The following is a 24822-nucleotide window of genomic DNA, read 5'->3' on the forward strand; positions in this document are numbered from 1 at the left end:
TGCTTCCAACCGGAAATCCGTTAGAATGCTGACTTAATCATTATAAAGCAGTTTTCTCTCTCTCTCTCTCTCTCTCTCACACACACACACACACACACACACACACACACACACACACACACACACACACACACACACACACACACACACACACACACACACACACACACACACACACACACACACTTGTTTTCTGCCATCATTCGTTCAACTATGAAAATCATGTTTTTCTGTCGTTGTTGCTTCTTTGTTAATTCATGTTCCTGCTTCATGTTACTGTCTATATAGAGCTGATAGAGCTGCTCAGGCTGGTGTAATCTAATAACAGTTGGTTAGTATTTGGATCAGTGTGATAAGTGTAAATAATATATGCAGCACTAACAAAGGTATTGTCTGTTGTCCCCCACCCATCCCCACCGTGTGCTCCAATCAGCTGCTGTTGACTTCCGGTTATGAAGGAAGTGGTGGAGTAATGGCTATATTCTTCTGCAAAGCCAAAAATAACAGTATGATGTGAATTTTCGATATTTCCTGAGATTATTTTTGATATGGTGTTAAACGAAATTTGCCAGAAGTTTGTCAGGGCTGGACATGAGGTTGAGTGAGGTTGCAGGGTGAGCCTCCACATCTGTCACAAGCATCTATTATATTTGGGAAAATCTGTGCCAGCCTTGTCGTTGAACGATGACATCTAAATACCACTTTAAATGAAAAACCACAAAACTCCCATCCGTCACACAGTGTCTCTGGGCAGCTCCTCCTTTAGAGAGGAGAGGTGAGGCAGCACACCTGGTTCCTATCAGGGCTTAATCAGCTCTCTGCCTCTACCTTCAGTGTGGATTCCCACCAATGCTGAACAAAGAAACAACCATCATATGACTGAATGGAACTATTAGACTTTTGAGGCAAAAACTCACCCCATGGCTGCTCAGGTGGAAGGTGAGGGAAGTTGGAGAACACAGATTTTGCACAGATCCTTGCCTGGAAATATCTGAAGGGATGTCGGGGTGGGGGATTTAATTTAGTTACGATGTCTGTGAATGAGCAACAGACCCCATGAGCAGACCCCCCCAACCCTCTACCCCGTATGAATGAGTGTATGTGTGATGTTTGTCTTAGAGATAGGGATGGATTTGGATGTTTTTTGTTTGCTTGTTTATTCTTTTACGTACTTATTTACTCTTCAGACTTTTCACTAATCTTGTCTGTTTATGCCTGTTTTCCTTTTATTAGTTTGTTGTTGTTTCTGTTTTCTTATTTTAAAGAATAAATTATCACAGACCATGACAACTGACCATTAAAACTGTACAATTCCACCTGTAAATAAAACTTACTGTGGGTTCCTCCGTGCCAGCCAGGCTTTTCACGGACATCTCCTTCATCCAGCCACGACAGCGCCCCCTTCCGGAGCGGTGAGTGACGCACGACAGGAGACTGACTGACCAAATCCACCCCTGGAGCTCAAATATTCCTGCTCTGGTAGAAACCTTTTTTTTTTGTGTCGTCGATGAACTTTCCTGAGTTGCTCCCGAATTATTTCTTTTGACTCCCTTCAGTGAGTAATTTATTTTTTTTTGATGAATTGAACTGCATTATTTGAGCTTTTCTTTTATTATTGGGACTATTTAAGTTTAAATTAAACAAATACAACATTTTCTTTCGGAATCAGTGTTCCGTGTTTACTTGTTTGGAACATTTCACATTACTCGGGTGTACATCCAATTATGTATTACCTTGTGTATGTTTGATGTGGGGGAAAGAAACCAAATGTGATGGGTTGTGTAAACTATATTAACTAAACAACCTAACTGACTAAAAACATCTTAAATGTCAGGAGAGAGACCTGGCTGGCACCCCGACAAAAACTTCCCCACACGTGCCCCCACAAAACCGTCACAACACACACACACACACACACACACACCCCACCCACCCTTATCTTACACACACACACTCACACGCTACCCATTAAAAAGTGGTATTGGTGCATCCCTATGACAAATAAAGAAGAACTAATTACACACAGTGTTAATGCAAATTCTGTAAATGGGAAAGTAATACCCCGAACCAGAACCGTAAATATGAATAGTAATGACAATACAGCCTCCGTCAAACCTTTAAAAGTGAATAAATAGGTACCACAATCAGCTAAGGTAAAATAAACAAATGAATAAAAATAGAAAACACAAAAACACACACAACAAACCCTGAGTGTACCTGCAACAGCAGTTAATACTGAAAAATATGTACACCGAACAAGATAAACACGTCAAGCTGAGTAAGTTAAATAACGCACAGCGTCTTGCAGAGCGAGAACAGTCTTAAGATCCGAAGGCCTCGGTTGAACGGCTTCTTAGCTCCGTTTTCAAGTGTGGCGTGAAGGCGCGCAGGGACGAGCAGTCAAGGCTTCAGGCCTAGCTCGTACAGCTTAGCCATAGCGTCTCGATGTTTGGAGCGTTGCTCCATAACCTCCGGTGGGTCGTCCTCGGAAATCTGCACTGCCGTACCTTTGGTATTGGAGGCTGCCCCCCTTCTTACGATGAGGTCTTTTATTTGGTATGGATGGAGCCGTATGCAGTGTTGGGAAAGTTCAAAGTTCATGTCACAAATTTTAAAATGAACTCGTTCAGTTCATCGTTCTAAATTCACAGTTCCAGGCATGAACTTGAAATTTTTTCAATAAGTTGCTTCAAGCTATTACCCTCAGAATACTGGCATTTCCCCATCGCTGCCATCCATTCAGTCCACACTAGCAGCAGCTTCCCACCCCGACAGTGTATTCTCAAAAACACGAGGAAAAACTTGCTGCTTGAATGGTCTTGTTTTAATGAGGAATTATAAAAACAACCAACATACAGTAGTCCTTAAGGTGCAAAGGGAAATATAACAGGCCGGTTCTACAAACAAATTCCAACTTAAAATCGTAAAACCCTCAAGGAGACCATTCTGAACTGCAGTATACTGTTAACAAGATGTCGACATAATTCTTGTACTAACACAAACACAACCTTTGGTAGGAACCAGGCTGAGGTGAGAAACTTAAGATGTACCTCAAAGTGCAAAACATTTAAACCTTATTTATCTATGTCACTTTTCAGTTTGTAGTGAATCGATTTTTTTTTCCTGACTTGTTTGCCCAAAGAAAAGTTCCAGAACTTGGGTCATGGAAGTGCAATATTCAGCCCAAATGAATAAATATAAACCAATAACTTAAAAAGAGTCCAAGGTCATGGACTGTGTGAGTGAAAATACCTTAACTGACTGAAGATCTGTCACTGGTTACAGTGCACATAACTAAAATAGTAATAATAATTAGTGGGAAGAAAGTCCAAAGGTGTGCAGGGCCAAAGGCAGTGTTCCTTTCTGTCCAGCCTGAACAGCCCGTCTCTGAATGAAGACCCTCTGTCACCGGTCCCAGTGGTCTCTCCCTGGTGGATCCCTGCTGTTTCGTTCTTCCTGTAAAAACAAGATATGTTCTGTTATTTTGATGCAGCTCACCTCTGGACACCAATATACTCCTCTCCATTGGTATTACATTGTACTTTTATAACCCGATAAACAGGTCACAACAATATTTAATATACCTTCAGATCTTTTTGTTCAAGATCAGCTGCTTCTCAAAGTTTCTCCTGGACCTCAATGAGATGAAACAAGACATTTTAACATGATTATTGTGGCAAAAATAGTCACAGTAATCTGTATTTAAGGAATTGTGTACTGAGGCAAACACTGACAATAATTAACACATGGACCAGAACAGAGGACACCATTTGTCTTTCTTTTACCAAGTCCCATTGAAATCCAACACCTTTTCTTACAAGGGAGACCTGGGTCTCATTGTAAGAGGTGAAAAACATAAGATCCATGTTCTGCACTCATGAATCAGCCAAACTGACAGAGAATCTAAGTGGTGTGAGAGAGACAAATCAAGCTGAAGTACATTCACAGGAAAATGTTTTACTGAACCTCTTATCACTTTGACCAAAACTCCAAAACAGTTCCTTTGCGGTGAGGAGAAAGAAAACAGACCCTCTGTAGTGGGGGTGCTCCAGCATGTCTGGACTTCACCAATTTGTTTTTAAACGCTAAACTGACGTTTCTCCAAAACGCCACTGTGTCACAGGGTCTCTACATAACACACAGTAGAATCCGTCAGTGATTAAGAAGACTCAGTGTGGAGGTTCTGAACAATCCAGAAACGTCCTCACGCAGATACACAAGGAGAGTGTAGAGAACAGCAGTGCTCTTGGTGTGGATGTCATGGATTCCCTATTCAGGTAAAAACAGAATTGTATCAACTGAAGAGTTTACTGTGAACAACGTTAATTCTACACAGTCCAATCAGAACATATATCCACAAATACCCTGTTCGCATATTTAATCAGGGGTGCCAACAAGTCGTGATGAAATAAGCTGGAATGGCCCGAGCGGCCATGATGACAACATCGATGGCGTATGGGGAAGATGCGGAGGTGGCAGGAACAGTCAAAAAAAAAAAAAAAGGAGGAAGTGATGATTCATGGTGACTGTGGCAGAGAGGCAAGGCAGCAAACCTGAACCCCATCACCTCTCTGCCCATAAGGGAGGAGCCACCCAAACCCAAAGACACAGACGTGACAGGCAGGAGACACAGTCCTGAGGCTCTGTGTGTGTGTTCTGATTTCATTTAATAAAATAATGGTTTATGGAACATCCGACTCCGCGCTGTTGGAACCCGGCCTTAAGTCTGTTGGTTCCTCTCGGTCTTTTGATCCGACACTTGGTTGTTTAAAAAGGTTTTACCATTTATTTAGCGGAGAAAGTAAAGCTCGCCATGTGCAACGCGCAGCGCTGGACCCTGAGCGTCTCAGCAGGAGGACCAGCAGAGTGTCCAACGTCCGTGGTTCGATATTTTCCTTCTGGGTGGGGGCCACACCCCGACAATAGGTCGGGCTTCAGCGCGTTTGGTCAATTTGGTCTGTTGCCAACCGAAATCAGACGCCTTTAATCAACGTGTGTCGTGAAGGCTGTATGTGTGTGTGTGGTTATCCGGAGCAGCTGAGTTCTATCTCTGTTGTTGTTCCATTATACGTCAGGCTGATAGGAGAACAACCTTATCTTGGAACGAACGTTCAGAATGTCCTGGTTAGAAGGAACTGTCAGCTTTTCAGTATCTCAGCATACACACAGACCGTGATCATAGTATTGCTAATGTGATATCCTCCAGTGCCTCTGTGGGAGAACCTGACAGTGGCGTGAGCAGCTGAGCTGGGTCACTCTATCCTCCACCTGTTTGACTGTGACAGTCATGGGAAATCAACCGGTCCCACACAGAATCTCCCCGGTCGTCCTCCCAGTTCTCTCTCTCTCTCTCTCTGAACTGAATCCCTCCTGGTGTCTGGAATCTGTGTGTGAATCAGACTGCAGTCTGGCTGATGTGACTGTTTTAAAGAGCTCCGTCTGACCCTTCCTGCCGGATCCAAGACTTTGTCGTCTCGGCCGATCAGACTGCGCTCATGACAAATAACTATCCACGTCCCTGAATATCCTTGTGGAACCATAATAACCCCACAAGAAACGACCAATTACACCTGGGGATTTTTGATTTTATGAGTTGTTGTTTTTTTTAATCTCAAAAGCAATTTTAATCATACTTAGGAGCAGTATACTTTTTTTTTGTTTTACCTGTAACAACTGAGGATGTCCACAATTGGTAATAATAATAATATTAATATTAATTTAAAAGTCACAGTTCTGGCTTTGTAGAATATTTGGCTTCACGCCAGGAAAACATAACCTAAAAAAGACCTGAGTGTGTGTGTGTGTGTGTGTGTGTGTGTGTGTGTGTGTGTGTGTGTGTGTGTGTGTGTGTGTGTGTGTGTGTGTGTGTGTGTGTGTGTGTGTGTGTGTGTGTGTGTGCGTGCCTCAGCTAAATATGCAGTGTTGGGATCAGCATCTCTGCGTTGCATCCTCATTGTGCTGCTGGGACAGTCGCAGGCCTGCCGATGATGCATCGTGTCAGCAAACACGTAACAATGGATCGTCTGGTGTCTCATACACACACACACACACACACACACACACACACACACACACACACACACACACACACACACACACACACACACACACACACACACACACACACACACACACACACACACACACACACACACACACACACACACACACACTGAGAGGATATCTATCAGTTTTCTCCTTTTGTCATTATTTCATTGTTTTTCCATTTGTTGGCTTCAAACTTCATTTCCGGAGTTCTTTTTGGGTCAAATAAACAAATAAAAGCCTCATTGAGAAATCTTGGTTTGCAATAAGAAATGTGATAAGATCCTCTAGTTATCCTGCTAACTTACTCGCCACAAAGCTGTTCACCCTGTTGAACTGTAGAAGACACACGTTTGTATTTTTATGTTTCATATTGTATTATTGGTGTGTACACAGGAACAGGGCACACTGATGTTACAATCAAACATGTTTGTGTACATCATCATATTTAGGTTAGTATATTTATAAGAACAGATAATGATTACAAAAAAGTTTATATTTTTTGCATGGACATTTTTGCCCACATTCATTCATTCATTTTGTTTATTTCACACAGTTTCACACAGACAATCAATGATTTTGACTTGTACATGAATTATGTGAGATCATGAAAGATGGACACCCAAAAAAGCTTGGAGCTCATCATGCTGGGGTCTTTTGTCTTTTGAGGGGATTTCACATGGACTCTTTCTTTTACTTGCTGGTGATACATTTATTTTTCTTTATTCTTCAATCGGAGCCCATGTTAATTCATTTAAATACAGTGCGTTTATAAACCACATTACAACTGTCGTGCCTGTTTTAGATCGAGGGAGACGCCTCGTGATGAAAATGTACTTTTAAACAGCTATTGAACAGAGAGCACTTATTAAGATGACACTTATATTAACACATTGGTAAACAAATACGAGCAGATGCTTGATTAGTGTCTTTTACTAAATGAATGTGTTTTGAGGCCGGTTTACTTGAAATGACAATTAGTCTGAGTTTAGGGAAGACTGTATATTTTGAACAAGACACCAATCCACCTTTCGAAGCATTTTAGGATTTTCCCCCCAAAAAACTCTTATATTTTTCAGTTATTAATAAATACGAGTATATCTAAACATTTATAAATATTAACAAATCTGGACGCCTTTGCAAAATTCTCAACAAATTTCCGGTAAATTAGAAGCGATGTGCCAGAGTTGATAATCAAAGACTCCCTGCTGCTTTTCTCCATCGCTGCATCTCAACATCTTGTAGAAACAAAGGAGAACAAACCAGAACTGACTTCATCCAATCACCGAGCAGGTCTGGCCAGGGGCCATTTAAAAAGCGCCCAAAGTCTTTCATATTAAGTCAGTCACTCAAATTGTTGCTCGGTAATCAGTGAACCCATATCTAAATGCTCCTCCGGGCGGATCTAACACCGCCCAAGCTGCTCACTCTCAGACTACTAGAGAGGAAGAAATCAAGAAATCTGCTCTTTGATCGTAGAAAATCTATAGAAAATGAAGCGCATACAGTTCAGGGCCCATTGTTAGTTTGTTGGCATGGACATATTGGACATTATCACAGTTTATCAATTTATTTAAAAAAAAAAAAATTCTCTCCTGGTCTCCTTGGTCCTGCGAGGTGGGGGGGTTGTTCTATAGCGCCCTCTATTGGCCAGCCGCCACTGCTTGTACTGGACAAGAAAGCAATGGAAACACTGTAGCTAACATTGTTATTCAGTCCAAGGTTACACCACAACGTTTTGAAGTAAAAAAAAACAAACATTTGTTGTGTTTTAGGTGGGTGTTAACACAACAACGGTGCTCAGCGCCACTGAAAATGTAACTTCTCAAAAATGCTCCAACTCCGTGGAAACGGGGTTAAACCACAACTTTTTGAAAACGGCTCCCACTGTGGACTTTTCTGGAAACGCTCCAACAAACGAACACAGACGTTTAGATGGGAAGAAAATTTAACTTTTTGAAAACTGTTTCCGTGGAAATCTGGGAAAATGCAACTTTTCAGAAACCCTGCAACTGTGCATGCGCGCAACGGCCATAGTAAATAGTTTATCTGTACATAGATAGATAGATAGATAGATAGATAGATAGATAGATAGATAGATAGATAGATAGATAGGTAGATAGAAAAGTTATGATGTGAAATCAGCTGCATAAACTGCCTCTTCCCCCCCATCACTGAGTTGACAGGTAAACTCCGTTATCAAGGACGAGGAGGAGGAGAAAAGTAGAAGAAGTTCCTGTGCAGATATCCGGAGAAAGACAACGACAAAGGCAAGAAAAGAAAAAAAGAAAAAAAGAAAAAAAAACTCCATGAATTATTCAGCCCACCTTTTGTCTGCTCTCCATTTATCTCTCAATCCTCTCGTTTCACCCCCGAAGCTGCTGACAGCTTTATTGTAGCTGCTGGGACACACACACACACACACACACACACACACACACACACACACACACACACACACACACACACACACACACACACACACACACACACACACACACACACACACACACACACACACACACACACACACTGCTTTAAATATCCTGCTCATTAAGACATTGAAATTACAGTCCTTTCTTTTCTTTGCGCCTGCAGCCGAGGACTGTGGGAAACGTAGGCAGCTCCACAGTTACCTTTGTGCTCGCAGAGCCTCAGAAGTGCTTCTTTCTTTGCTTTCCTGCACACAGAGGGGCGTGCGATTATCTTTGTGTAAACGTGTCTGTGCTTGTTGGTGGGCAGAACGTTCAAGGTCGACCTTGCGCTTAAGAAATCACTGTGAGAAAGACGCCGTGAGAGATAACGACCGAAAACTTTTATCCATCGTTAAGTTGTTCGGGTTTCACAGCACTTTTTTTTCCTTTTATTATTCATACCCGGTTATAAATAAAATGTAAAACCACAATCCAGTACTTGTTTTTTAATCAAAGTTAGAATCATGTGAACAATTTAAAACTGATTTCAGTGTGATTTACAGATTGAGGAGCAGGAATTGGCTGAAACCCTCTGGAGGTTCTGTGGAAATGTCGGCTGTTTTATCATTGATAAACTTTGGTTTTTGGATTGGTCATGAAAATTGGTGCAGTTGGTAAAAGCAGTACTTTTAAATTAACATTGGAGTTTGACTCCCTATCATAGATGTCAAGTTTTACATGATAGACTCACATTAGATGCAGATTTATTGACACTACCATTTCAATCAAAGAGAAATGAGAGTCACTATAGATTTTTTGCTCACAAGTGACTCATATCCGACCTGTTTTGTGGCCGTGTGAGAACTCTAATTCAGATTTTTTCACACCAGACCCAGGCCTCGTTCATATGTGGTACCAATTCGGATATTTTTCTACGTTCTACTGCTTCGTCATTGACGTGTGACTGACGTCACGGATAAGCTCTGGAGGAAGCGGCTCCGCTTAAATGTTAAAAACTGTCAACCGCTGTGCTCTTTTTACCTTATTCTCCTTCTTCTTTCCCTCGTCGTGTTGTCTACATTTTGTCGGCTCGTATTCAGTGTTGCCAGATCAGACTGACAGTTTCCAGCCCAATCACATCTTAGAACCCGCCCATTCCAATAAAAACCAGCCCAAACCCGCAAAATCATAACACATGCAAAAGAAAACCCAGAGCTTCAGATCTGCATCAAATAACCACATATAAATGATAAATAGGTTTTTACAACTTGCAACCAACCAGAGCAGTAAATCAAACTACACAAACTGTAAAATGAACCTCTGGCCTCCTAGCGCCAGGCCCTGATTAGTAATAAAGCCAACTGCATGTAAAAATGTGCACTTTTAAGTCGTGTAGGACTCATATCTTTAGTTATTTACGTCACAAATGACCTGCATGAGGACGACATGCAAAACAACTTAAAACAAAACTAAATTATGCACATATAGAGCGCATCTCCCTCCCTCCCTTCCTTCTCTCTTTTTTTCTCCTCGCTGCTTTCCACGCCTGTCCCCCTTCTTTAACACACCTGAATGTCCTGGTGGTTCATCACCACATTCAGCACAAAGCCAGATAAGGAGCTGCTCATTACAATCAGCTGTGTTGAAGCAGGGAGACGTGGAAAACCTGCAGGGCTGCGGCCCTCCAGGACCCGAGTTTGAGAGCCTTGCTTTATATCATGATACATGAAGATTGTCTGTAGTGTGGTGAGATCCCAACATCTCTACTGAAATGTAATCCCATGAGATGCCGTGGCTCTTGGTGATTATACAATCCTGCTTTCAACTGTAATTATACTGTACGATACTGTATTATGCTGTTTCCTCCTACTTTCTTCCTTGTAAAGTGAAACCTGTGCAGTCACTCCATGTATTAATATGGTATATGGTTTGGTTTCCTCCTTTAAAGTCTGTTCAATTCATCCTGGAAAATACTGTGGACTCCTGTACTGCATAGAAAAAAACCTAAATATAACCAGAATAAGACACTTTTGCTGCAGATTTCAGGCCCTGATTACGCAATGGTTCAAGTGAAAAGAGTCTTGAGAGATTCTTGAATACCCGCCTCTTGAAGAAACGTTTCCCAGTATTTCAGTGGTTAAAACTCGTTCTGTGATCGCCGATGTGTGTTTGAGCTGAAGTGGAAGGACTGTGTATGTCCAGCAAGGCGTTAGAAACCATAAGTACAGCTTAACAGCCTGTAATTGGACCTCAGTTGGACAAACAATGAGCGGTTTGTCCGATGAACTAAAGAAACGTGTCAGAAGTGGCTGTGCAGGATGTTTGTTACTGAGGCGTGAAACAATTCAGCTTAAGTTTGTACATGGAGCAGAGTTTATTTCGTTAGATCGGGTGCATGCGTATGCGTTCATGTCTGCGTACCTGTGTAGAGCATGCTTATCTGCGAAACTGTACCTGTAAGTGTATGTGTATGTGTGTGCCTGTGTCCAAAAGTGTATCAATGTATATTGTCCATCTACTGAGCATGTGCAGAAGAACTGTTTACTAAGGCCGTGGTGTGCATGAGCAGCAGCAGTGTTGTTAGAAAGTTGCATTTCCCCCCCACTTTTCGATGGAAAGAGAGCATTTTAAAAAAGTTGTGTTTTCCCACATCTCACTGGAGACATAGCCTTTTCTAAAAGTTGCGTTTTCCCCTGTTTCCACAGAGATGGAGCATTTTTAAACAGTTGTGTTTTCTCTCATTTCCCCCGAGACAGGGCGTTTCTTAAAAGTTGTGTTTTCTCCCGTTTGCACGGAGGCGGGTAATTTTAAACCTTTTTTTTTTTTTCACATTTTCCATGTTAAAGGTTTGACAAAAAACTACTTTTTTGACAAAGTTCTGTGAAAACAGGAGAGAACACAGTTTCTCCTGTTTTCACAGAACTTTGTCAAAAAAGTTGTGTTTTCCACAATTTCTATAAGACACAGTTGGAGCATTTTCAAAAAGTTAAAACATCAAACGCAACTAAAGTTTAGCGTTTTTCCCTTTAAAACATTGCATTAGCGGGGCCTCAGACTCACCAGTTACCATATGTTACAGACTATGAGTCACACTTAGGTATCAGTCGTATCTTTAAATGAGGTAGGTGATTAGGTAGCACACAAAAACTAGAATGTAAATAGATTAAAGTAAACTTTGGGGCTTCCAGACGGTCCACATTCAAACATTGGATAGTATCAGCATTGCATTGGTCGCTGAATATCAACATGGATTATTATTTGTGCCCATGTGATAGAAGTTGGACACGGAGGTTCGCACTCTGGCTACACAGCGTTTGTTCACACCTAAACAATTCCAACAATTGTCCCTCCACCTCCACCAGCTTCCTGTACGGCCACATTTCTCACCACAGATGTTTCCTGCCACGCCGTGTGGGAGAAACTTACATTCTGTTGGAGAGGGGACTCACCGATGACCAACTATCACCATAAACCAACTCATTCATTCAAGATTTTTAGGATTAGTTGGGTTAAATTACGTTTAACATATTTCATTTAAATAAGTTGAGGGTTAAGCCACGTTAAATCAAAATGATGTTACAGTTAATTTACATTCAAGTTAAGCTGTTTAAGTTTGTTTGGCTTAAATAAAAAAATAATGAAGTTTAGATTATGCTATGGTTAACTAAAATCATAGCACAACAGCACACTCTTCCCGAATTTTCCTCACATTTTGATGTGCGTTTTACCTTGGCCAACAAAAGTTAGAGCAAAGCTTATATTTTCGTCTGTGTGTATTTTTTTATTGGTTTGTATATATATATATATATATATATATATATATATATACATATATATATATTTTACCAACTTTTCACAAAAACACCTCGCCCAAATTGCATTGAATTATCAGAGATGATTTGTCATCATCCAACAACCAATCGATTAGATTTGGGGGTGTTAACAGTTTACCGTTTCCAAATAAATCCCCAAAAACTGCAGCAACATTTCCCATACAAAGAGGATGGGAGAGGCACCTCATGGAGGAAATCAAAGGAGATCAGCATCTGTTGCCATGGAGACGCTCAGTGTGTCACAGTGATGTTGCTTCTTTTGACTTACCGTGTTTTCCACATTATTGAGTCGCACCTGGATAAAAGCCGCACCCGCAAAATTTTAATAAATAAATAAATAAATAAATAAATAAATAAATAAATAAAATACTTCCGGCGTTGACGATGTAGGAGAGTGATGGAGGTCTCCCGGTAGAACTGAAAAGATATACCTGTAAACACTACGTACTGTTTTGGAGTCGTGTTTTGAACGGCGGATTACAGCTACGGTTTCGAAATTTGCGCAAAACTTTGATTATAAATGATCTCATTTTAGAAGACAAACTCGACTGACTGTGTTTAACTTGGCTTGGCTCTGATGCTCCAGCTGTTCTCACAGAGGCCTCCCCACAAAGTTTTAACTTTCTATTTTCAGTTCGGGGAGGGAGAAAAGGTGGCGGCACTGCCTCAATCACCTGCAACACACTTTTAAAAAAGGACATCTCTTTGAACACCTTTGTTTTTAACAGCCCTCAGATTTTATGTTACAATCTACAGGCCCCCCCCAAGTATGCATCTTCTTTAATCATATTCAGACTTGTTATCAATCATACATGCCAAATACAATAAGATTTTAATTACCAGTGATTTTAACTCACACATAGATAAGCTGTGATTTTATTGTAAATCATTTTAACAGTGAACTCACCACAAGCCAAAATTCAGTGGCTCCACTATGATCAAAAATCATTAGAAACAAAGCTCTGCGTCCGTGCAGAAACGAAGAAACTAAGCGACTGAAGAGGCAATGCAGGAGTGCAGAAAGGAAATGAAGGAAAACGAAATGAACTATTCACCATCAAATATTCAGTCAACAGCTCAAAATCTACAACAACAAAGTTAAACAATCAAGAACATCCCATTTCTCAAAACTTATTTCAGATAATAAAAACAACTCCAGGGTTCTTTTGTCCACCATTGACCTTCTAGTTAATACACATTTTAATAAGTCCTCTAGGATTTTAACAGACACTTTATGGGAGGACTTTGCAGACACTTCACAAGTAAAATGATGCTATAAGAACTGATCTTTTATCTCAACAATTTACTTTGAAGGCTTCTGAAGTATTGTTTCTACCGGAGGAGACACCGGAGAGTTTTGTCCTTGTTGACGCCGAGACACTTTGTCCAGTTTTCTCCCAGGTTAACCACAACCTACCTTTTAGATCCGATTCCCACACCGTTTCTTTAAAACACTCTATGGGTTCTTTGAGTTTGAGACTCTTAACATCATGAATTACTCTCTACAGACGGTGTTGTCCCTGCTGCCTTTTGAAGAAGAAGAATTTAGACCCCAACACTCTTGATAATAACTGACCAGAATCCAACTTACCTTTTTTAAGCAAAGTTTTAGAAAAACTGGTTTTAATCCAACTAAATGACTTTTTAAATAGAATCGATATCTTAGAGAGAAAACAGTCTGGTTTTAGGATGAACCACTGTACCGTGACAACCTTAGTAAGGATTGTTAATTGGAGGATTTATCACTGGCCCCTTGGGGCAATGTAGGATATTGCAATGACCGGCTCAGTGAGGAACCAGCCATATTTGTTGATATGCACATGTTCATGTCAAGGTGGTTTGATTGTGCTGTTCAGCCTAATTCATGTAAGTAAGGTTTAATGTTTTATAACTAAATGAATACAACAACTGCATAATATGAGTAATGCTGTAACATGTGATGATTCATGTTATGTTGTATGTTCACATTTAAGAGTTATTACTATTTGCTTATACTGCAATTGTTTGTATCATTGTAGGACTCCTTCATCTCTGTCATTAAAGAAATAATTCGACATTGAGGAGTGTTTCTTCATGAAGGAGTCATGGTCGTCGTTGAATGCTCTGTCCCCGGATGCACTTTTGTGACCGAAGATGTGTCTGAAGCCCTCGCCATAGCCCTGCTAACAAATCATGGACTTGCCCATCAAAACCCGCCGGCCACAGCCATGCCAGCCCAAGCCCCAACACCTCGAGGCCCAAAACTTGATCGTCCTAAAGTTGACATCGGTGTATCAATAGAGGAATGGAATGTGTTTACCCGGCGTTGGGATGTCTTTCGCACTGGCTCGGGCATAGGCGACACGCAGGCTACTTTCCAACTGTTTCAGTGTGCTGGACCCGAACTCGGAGACAGCCTGTTGAAAGCGAATCCACATGCCACCGCTGGGTCATTGGCAGATTTGATGGCCGCCATGCGCTCGCTAGCAGTCATTCCAGTCGCCACATGTGTCCTGCGCACTGAACTGCTTCAGCTGCATCAGGAGCGGGATGAAACATTCCGGGCCTTCACTGCCAGAGTACGAGGGAAGGCGGAGACGTGCGACTACAGTGCTGTATGTGCATGTGGCCAGAACGTGGACTATACTGACGACATCATACGTGACGTCCTACTTAATGGAATTTATGATTCAGATATACGCCGTGAAACACTAGGCACACCTGATATCCTTTGGAAAGCTGTGAACGAGGTGATTGCACTTGTTGAAAACAAAGAAATGGCTCGCAATGCTCTCCCGTCACCCACTCTATCAGCCATGTCCTCATTCCGGCGCTTGAAGAAGGACCCACCGATGAGCCCCGCACAGGCTACAGCCCCAGTGGACAAGGCCAGACAGGCCTCTTGCCCAGACTGTAACAGCGCCTTTAAAGTCTTCACAGAGGGATCTCGGGGATGGAATTCTAGGCCTCACCAGGTCTGTATTGACTGTTACAAAGCCCGTCGGCGAAGGAGGCGGCCCCCACCATCATCTGAAGGCCAGCAGGCTGCCATGGCCTCAGAGCAAATCTCCCAGGTCTCATCAATGGCTGAAGCTCGCTCTGGTAATCATCGTGGGAGTCGACGCCACACTCGGGTTACACATGGTAGTGTCAACAAACCCAAGCCCATCAGGCTCGAACACCACATCTTCTCCAGGGGCGAATGGAGGCGAGCCAGACTGAGAGACCACCCCCGAGTGTCAATTACCATCTCAGTGGACGAGGTGGGCGTATCAGGCAGCACCAGTGGCAGAGGTTCGAACGCTGGGGTGGCCATATCCGCCATTGCTGACACTGGTGCACAGTCAGACCTCTGGTCCCTGTCAGAGTTTCTGTCCTGTGGATTCTCACGCGATGTCCTACGCCCCGTTAACCTCAGTCTGTCGGCTGCCAACCGCTCCCCCATAGCCATTGAGGGAGCCTTCTTCGCCAACCTGTCGACACCCCCAGACAGCGGTGTGGCATCATGCTGCCGCTCCATGGTGTATGTAAGTAGCTCGGTCCGCGCCATGTACCTCTCCTATGAGTCACTACTCTGCCTCGGCCTCTTGCCTAGAAACTTCCCATCAACAGATGGCAGAAGAGGGCCTGGATATGGGAACTGCCCTGACATCCTCAGCACACCTACTACACCCTTGTCGGTCAACGCTACTCGCTCCACTGGCAGTAGCGGCAGGGGCCACGATAGTCCTGAGGTTGCCCAGTGCTTATGTCCCCAGCGTACGGCGCCACCACCACGGCCTACGGCACTGCCATTTCCATGCACACCAGAGAGCAACAGCCGTATGAGGAAATGGCTGCTCGACAGGTACGCCTCGTCTACGTTCAACACCTGCCCCCATCAGGCCTTGCCTTGTATGGAGGGGCCACCTATTGAAATACATGTAGACCCAGCAGCCACGCCTAAAGCATGCCACACCACAGCCAACGTCCCCCTACACTGGCAGCAGAGAGTCCACGATGACCTCCTCCGTGACGAGGCCCTTGGCGTTATTGAACGCGTGCCTTATGGTGAACCTGCGACATGGTGCCATCGCATGGTAGTTACTCGGAAGCATGACGGCTCCCCCCGCAGGACAGTGGACCTCTCACCCCTCAACAAGTTCTGTCAACGTGAGACGTTTGCCACTGAATCCCCATTCCATCTCGCCCGTCGCATCCCGAAGGACACTTGGAAAACGGTCACTGATGCCTGGAATGGCTATCATAGTGTGCCTTTGCGTGAGTCTGATCGTCACCTGACCACCTTCATTACACCCTTTGGCCGCTGGCGCTACACCAGGGCACCTCAGGGCTTCCTGTCTTCAGGGGACGGCTACAATCGCCGTTTTGATGCTGTCCTCTCTGACTACGAACGCAAGGAACGGTGTGTTGATGACACCATTCACTATGACATTGACCTCGAACAACACTGGTGGAGGACGATTGACTTTCTCACACGTGTCGGTAGGTCAGGCATCGTGTTGAACCCAGGAAAGTTCCAGTTCGCAGAGAAGGATGTTGACTTTGCTGGTTTCAGGGTCTCGGACACCACCATCGAGCCACTCCCGAAATACCTGGACGCCATCCGGGATTTCCCCGCTCCAGACTCCACGACAGATATCAGGAGCTGGTTCGGCCTAGTGAACCAGGTGGCCAACTACGCCCAGCTACGTGACACGATGGCGCCGTTCAAGCCTTTCCTCAGCCCTCGATGCAAGTTCTCCTGGTCTCCTGAACTAGAGGAAGCCTTCCAGGCATCCAAGCAGGCCATAGTTGAGGCCATCCGTGAGGGTGTGGAGATCTACGACATGCAGAGACGCACGTGCCTCCGCCCCGACTGGTCGAGGCGCGGAATTGGTTACTTCCTTCTCCAACAGCATTGCGGCTGCGCCTCTGGCATACCGGACTGCTGCCCAGGTGGATGGAGGATCACCCTCGCCGGGTCACGTTTCCTGTCCTCAGCAGAGCAACGCTATGCAGCCATCGAAGGGGAGGCGCTAGCTGTCGCCTGGGGCCTTGAGCAGACAAAATACTTCACCCAGGGATGTGACAACCTCGTTGTGGTTACCGATCACAAGCCTCTGGTGAAGATCTTCGGCGACCGCACACTCGATGAGATTACGAACTCTCGCCTGTTCAGACTCAAGCAACGCACTCTCCCGTGGTGTTTCGACATCGTGCACCTGCCTGGTGTGAGCAATAACGCCGCTGACGCAACCTCAAGACACCCTTCTCCCTCAGGCTCAGCAAACGGGCTCTTTCTGGGCTCACAGAGTGTGGCTGATAACACGGAGTCAGCACTCATGGCCTCCATCCGTGAAGATGCACAGGACCTTGGCGCCATCTCATGGCCCCTCCTCGCTCAAGAGACAGCGGCAGACGCGTGCCTCGCCCACCTCCTTTACCTCATCGAGCATGAGGGTAGGATTGACGTTACCGACCCGGCTTTAGCCGGCATCTCATCGGTCTGCGAGTCTGTCTACGCACAGGATGGGGTCCTGCTATACAACGACCGCGTTGTGATCCCGCCGTCCCTCCGTCGCAGAGTTCTCGAGCATCTCCACGCCGCCCATCAGGGCACCTCAGCGATGGAGCACCGCGCTCGTGCCATAGTTTACTGGCCCAGGATGGCAAGGGACATTCTGGCCACCAGGACTGGTTGTGCAGACTGCAACCGCAATGCCCCGTCGCAAGCAGCCACGCCCCCCCTGCCATCCTCACCTCCGTCCACCCCATTCGAGGCGGTGTTTGCTGACTTCTTTGACTATGGGGGTCGCCACTACTTGGTCATGGGAGACCGACTCTCAGGCTGGGTGGAGGTCCTGAGCTCCTCAGCAGGCACTGACACCGGAGGCTCAGCTGGTCTGGTTCGCCACCTCCGTTCATTCTTTGCGACCTTTGGTGTACCAGAGGAACTCTCAAGCGACGGCGGCCCGGAGTTTATGGCTGGCCGCACGTCAGACTTTCTCCGGCTGTGGCATGTCAAGCACCGTGTGTCCTCCGTTGGCTTTCCACAGTCGAACGGCAGGGCGGAAGTTGCTGTGAAGTCTGCCAAGCGCCTTCTAGCGTCCAACACTGGCCCGACTGGCAGCCTTGATCATGACCGCTTCCTGCGTGCGATGTTGCAGCTGCGCAACACACCCGACACTGACTGCAACCTCTCACCAGCACAGATTATTTTCGGCCGTCCACTCCGGGATTCACTTTCTTTCGTCAATAGACTGGAAAAGTTCTCAAACCCACATGTCCGGCCGCTTTGGCCCCAGGCATGGGCGGCAAAGGAAGATGCTCTACGGACCCGGATATCACGCACCACCGAGTCTCTGAGGGCTCACACTAGGCCTCTCCGCCCGCTGAAACTTGGTGAGACAGTATTCCTCCAGAATCAGCTGGGCCCGAGCCCACGCAAGTGGGACAGGTCAGGGGTGGTGGTGGAGTCGCTGGGCCACGATCAATACCGAATAAGGGTTGATGGGTCAGGTCGGCTGACTTTGCGCAATCGGCGATTCCTCCGTGCCTATACTCCGGCCTGCCCCTACACCCAACAGCGGCCACCTGTGCCGCCAAGGCCCTCAGTGCCTGGGCGTGAGACCTCACCTGTCAATCTGTGCCCTGCAACGCCCCAGGAATGGTCTCTGCTGCCAGAGGACGGACCCCAGGGCATGGCCCCAGTTGCGGCCCCGCCCCCTGACCTTGAGCCTCATGGTGACCCCGCCTCTATGGATGTCGCGCCGCCCGTGCCGTCACAGGCATCACTGCCCGCTCCCCCATCACCCCAGCTCTCACGTTCATGCCGAGCGAGGAAGCCCCCCCGGCACTACGAGCCTGAGACTGGCCATTGGATAGAACTCTGAGTCCCTTAACCTATCCCATAGCTTTCCGGACTGGGGGGGATGGAGGATTTATCACTGGCCACTAGGGGGCAATGTAGGATATTGCAATGACCGGCTCAGTGAGGAACCAGCCATATTTGTTGATATGCACATGTTCATGTCAAGGTGGTTTGATTGTGCTGTTCAGCCTAATTCATGTAAGTAAGGTTTAATGTTTTATAACTAAATGAATACAACAACTGCATAATATGAGTAATGCTGTAACATGTGATGATTCATGTTATGTTGTATGTTCACATTTAAGAGTTATTACTATTTGCTTATACTGCAATTGTTTGTATCATTGTAGGACTCCTTCATCTCTGTCATTAAAGAAATAATTCGACATTGAGGAGTGTTTCTTCATTAATGACATCAGGGGTAACATGGAGGCTCCGAAGCTTGATCCTACAGGATCTGAGCTCTGGTGCTACAGGATCTGAGTTCTGGTGCTACAGGATCTGAGTTCTGGTGCTACAGGATCTTAGCTTTGGTGCTACAGGATCTTAGCTTTGGTGCTACAGGATCTTAGCTTTGGTGCTACTGGATCTTAGCTTTGGTGCTACTGGATCTTAGCCCTGGTGCTACAGGATCTTAGCTCTGGTGCTAAAGGATCTTAGCTTTGGTGCTCCTGGGTCTTAGCTTTGGTGCTACTGGATCTTAGCTCTGGTGCTACAGGATCTTAGCTCGGGTGCTACAGGATCTTAGCTCTGGTGCTAAAGGATCTTAGCTTTGGTGCTACTGGGTCTTAGCTTTGGTGCTACTGGATCTTAGCTCTGGTGCTACAGGATCTTAGCTCTGGTGCTACTGGGTCTTAGTTCTGGTGCTACAGGATCTTAGCTTTGCCTTTGGTACAGTAAATCACCACATCTTGTTAAACAGACTTTAAACGCTGGTGGGACTCTCCGGCACTGTTCTTAACTGGTTCACCTCCTGTCTCTCAGATCCTCCAGTTTATGTAAGCATGGATACTTGCTCCTCAAGAACCCATAAAATCAAGTGTGGAGTTCCTAAAGGTTCAATTGTAGGTCCAACACTTTTTAATCTTGATATGTTGCTGCTTGGGGACGTCATCAGGAGACAGGGCATCAGCTTTCACAGCGATGCTGATGATACACAGCTGTACATTGCCATGTCTCCTGAGGAGAATACCAACCTCCCAATTGTATTTTAGATTTTAAATCATGGATGGCAGACAGCTTCCTCCAGCTCGACAAGGACAAAACTGAGGTTTTAGTTATCGGTCCTGAAGGCCAGAGAGAGGCTTTTACCGTCACTGCAGGAGTGGAAAACCTGGCAGTGTGTTAAAGACCTGGACGTTCTCTTTGAGTCTGAGCTGGATTTTATTCCCCATATTAAGAACATAACAAAAACAGGATTTTATCACTTGAAGAACATAGCCAGAGTCCGCCCATTTCCCTCTCTGGCCAGCAGGAGGTGCTGATACATGCTTTTATTGTGTGTGTGTGTGTGTGTGTGTGTGTGTGTGTGTGTGTGTGTGTGTGTGTGTGTGTGTGTGTGTGTGTGTGTGCGTGCGTGCGTGCGTGCGTGCGTGCGTGCGTGCGTGTGTGTGTGTGTGTGTGCGTGCGTGCGTGCGTGCGTGCGTGTGTGTGTGTTCATGCACACATTTCTATTTTATTTTGTTAAATTTTTTTCTATTTTCTGTGAAGCACTTTGTGTTGCAATGTTTCTTTGTATGAAAAGTGTTCTACAAACAAAATCTGATTTGATTGGGTGGTGAAATGAGTGGTTCTAAACCCAAAACGAGCAGCACTCAAAGCTGTCCAGTTACACGTGGTGGCGGTGCCGCCTCAGTAGCTAGCAAACTTGCTAAGCTGGAAGAGGTCACATGAGAACAAGAAATTATTGTGGAGGGCCGGACCAAATAGCTGAACTAAAGTCTGCATAATATTAATTGTTTCTTCATATAAGGCAGTAAATAACATTGTTTTGACAAGTTGGTTAGACTGGTCAGAGTATATGTTTCAATTGAGCAATGAAAAAGAGAGGTTGTCTTTGAAAAAAAATTATATTTATTCAAAAACATTTCACAAAACAATGGTTAACGAAATGTGAACATTTGTACAGTTTTTGATTCATTATATTGTTTACCATTTCCAGCCACATTCAGTAAGAAAGATCATATTAGAAAATAGTGATGCATACATTTGTAGTTTAATCACATTCACACTCACTCATTCTGTGTTTTTCAGTTCTTTTTTCTTGTTCAGTGAGAGAAATCTAGTCTCTGTTGGTCTTTAACGAGAGCATCAAAGTCAGGTTGGATGTCTGAGGTGGAGATGTGAAGCACAGCTGGATCATCAGTGAGAGAGGATCTGTACCTCGACTTCATCACTGAGAATGTTTGTTCACATATGTAGGTTAGAGCCAAAGAGAACAAACATCTTCTGAGCATGTCTCCTCATGTTTGGAACCTTCCCTTGCTTAAGAGAAGAGTAGAATTCCAGCAGTGGGTGCAACTTAAAGTGCTCTGCCAGAACGGCATCAGACTGCAGATCAGTGAGCTCCAGCTGGACATCACGAGGTGCATCGTCCACACTGCAGGTATATGGAGGGGAAACCCAGTGCATTTCACTCTCCATTGTTCTGAGATCTTCAAATCGCCTTGAGAACTCACCTTGCAGTGCTCCTAACATAGATGAGTACCTGCGGAGGTGATCATCTGATGCTCTGACTTCTTTCAGGGTTTGCATGTCAGTGAGGTTGTTGCTCTCCAGTTGCCTTGAAAGAAACTGTAACTTCATCATGAAGGTTTCACCAGGTTGTGCGTTTCATGGACAAAAAGTCTTGCAGTCTGATGTTCAGTTCATTCATCAGGGCAGTCACATCAACAGCAAATACAAAATCTGCAATCCACTTCTCATCTGGGAGCTCTGGGATGTCTTCACCTTTCTTCTCACAAAACTCTGGGATCTCTGCTTTCAGGTCCCAGACTCTGTTAAGCGCTTTGCCCCGGCTGAGCCATCGGACGGCTGTGATTGCTGATGTCACCATGTTCAGTCTCGTGCTCCTCTAAAAGTGCAACAAACTGCCTGTGATCCAATGAGTCCTGATGAAGTTCACTATTGTAGTTACAACATTAATCACATCGTCAATTGTAAGCACTGGCTTGTAAAACACATGCTGACGTAAAATACAATGCAAACATACCACTTTGTGATCTGCGTTGATTCAGTCACTTTATCTTGGACACGTTTCAACAGCCGACATGTTTCCCTGTAAGATTTGGACAGCCGTCCGTTATGACACCCTTCAGTCTGTCCCATGTGTGTCCCAGCGTGTCCATGCATGCATTTACCTCCGTGAACAGATGGCTCCCCGTCGTTGTCCCTTTCATTGAGCGCATTGCTGCCAGCTCCTCCGTTATCTTGAAGTCTGTCATTCCACGGATAAACACAAGTAACTGGGCTGTGTCTCGGACATCACGGCTCTCGTCCAAAGCCAAGCAGAAAAAGGTCAGAATTTGCCACTTGGTGTTGCAGCCGAAGCTCCAAATTTCCCACAATGTCCTCGATCCTTCTCGTCACAGTGGACCTGGACAGCTGGACTTACTCAATGCTTCTTTTTTTTTCATCCCTTTTGCATCCCTGGATGTGTGAAACTTGGTAAAAAATAAACAAACCTTGTTGGTTTTGTAGCTTAGCTACCAAATCCTCCTATATCTGCTCCATTTCAGCATCATTCCAGTTTTTATATTTCTCTGAATGTTTTGTCTTATAATGTTGACTCAAATAGTAATCCTTGAACACGGCAATCTGGTCCCCGCAAACCAAACACATGGCTTTTCCTCCGACTTCAGTAAATAAATACTTAGCAGTCCATGTCTTCTTGAAAACCCTGCATTCAGCATCTACCTTTCTTTTTTTAGTCGACATTTTGGGGGTGAAATGTGTTTTGACACCTGTAACCTGCTTACGACAACGTCAATTCAGTAACACGTTCACTTACGTACCTTAGATACCAATGCACAACGTAAAAAAAACCTAATTCAAAACAAAAGCAATACACATTCAATCTACGCATGAGGTAAAATAAGAAAATCTGTTTATTTTGTAATTTCTTATGACCCTTAAGCGGGCCGGTCAGAGTCAACCAAAGGGCCGTGAAATGCCCAGGTCTGCTTTAGCAGGTAGCATGTAGCATTACTGAGTTACTGAGTTACTGAGTTACTGAGTTACACGTCACTCGGGGTCTGTCTGCTCCTGGAGTCCAACCCAAACCATCATGGCTGCTTCAACTCAAACTTACTCTTTCATTACTAAAACAGTTTGGCGAAAGGTATTTCTGAAAACATTTTAGGTGTATGTGTGTTGTAAGTCTGTAGCTGTTGGAGTTGGAGAGAGAAGAGAGAGAAGAGCATGAGGCGTTCGAGTGACAAGTTCTGTAAATAAAGCTGTGAAAGAAACTGCATTTCCTCCTTGAGAGGAATAAAAGACAACAGAGGCCACATGCCTCAACGGAGGTCAAAATGCACTTCACCACACCCAGCAGGCACCGCTGTACATTTCACATAGACAATACATGGGATGTGAGAAATTGATGGATGTTCTGGACATGTACATAGTTGATTGCGTTAAAATTTTTAATCAGATTAATCACGATGATAAGTTAATCCTTCTCTAACGTTCTAATTTTGACAGCCATAATTCATTTCTATTTCATTTCATCGACTTACAACATTTTCCATCATACATTCTCGTTTTTATGTCTCACTCACGTAAAGCAACCATATTTTTAATATATCCCAGCAGTCCAGATCGGATGATTAAAAAGATCGGCATTCACTGTGACAGCCATGAATTTAATAATGCTGACTACACACAAATGATGGTGAATTAAGAGGAGTGGCATGAGCACAATAAAACCCAACATCAGAGTTGTGGGGTCTTGCTCGCCGAGCTCACTGCTGTAAATAAGACTTTACAGGGCGTCTCGCTGTGGAAATGGATGAAATGCAGATTTAAAGCCTGTGATCCACAGTAAAGGTTTGGCAGCACTTAGCGGCATCCTTTGGCAGGACACTCGTGCTCACAGAGCCCCGTGATAATCCACTATCATAACTTCAGATATGTTACGTTATGTTATGTCATGTGATATTGCGTTACGTTACCTCATGGTACATTACTGGATGTTATGTTCCATGATATTACATTGTGTCAAGTTATGTTACATTATGTTATGTTGTGCTACGTTATGGGATGTTAAGTTATGTTACATTATGTTATGTTGTGCTACGTTATGGGATGTTAAGTTATGTTACATTATGTTTCATTATATTGCATTGTATTACATTATGTTACATTGCAAAAACGTTAGGTTATGTTACGTCATGTGACATTGCATTAAGTCACGTTAAATTATGTTATGTTGTATTTTGTTATATTATGTAAGATTTTATGTTACATTCTGCAACATTCTACTACATTATGTTACATTGTGGTATATTATTTTACAATTACATTACACTGTTACGATACACTACGTTATATTATGTGACCTTAGCATATGTAACATTATGCTATGTTACATAAAATTGTCCTTATATTGTGTAACGGTATGTTAAAATATATAATATTATGCTACATTATGTTATGTTATCTTAGCGTATGTTACGTTATGTTCCGATACATTGTGTTA

The sequence above is a fragment of the Lipophrys pholis genome (assembly GCF_963383615.2).
Source record: "Lipophrys pholis genome assembly, chromosome: 21".
NCBI lineage: Eukaryota > Metazoa > Chordata > Actinopteri > Blenniiformes > Blenniidae > Lipophrys > Lipophrys pholis.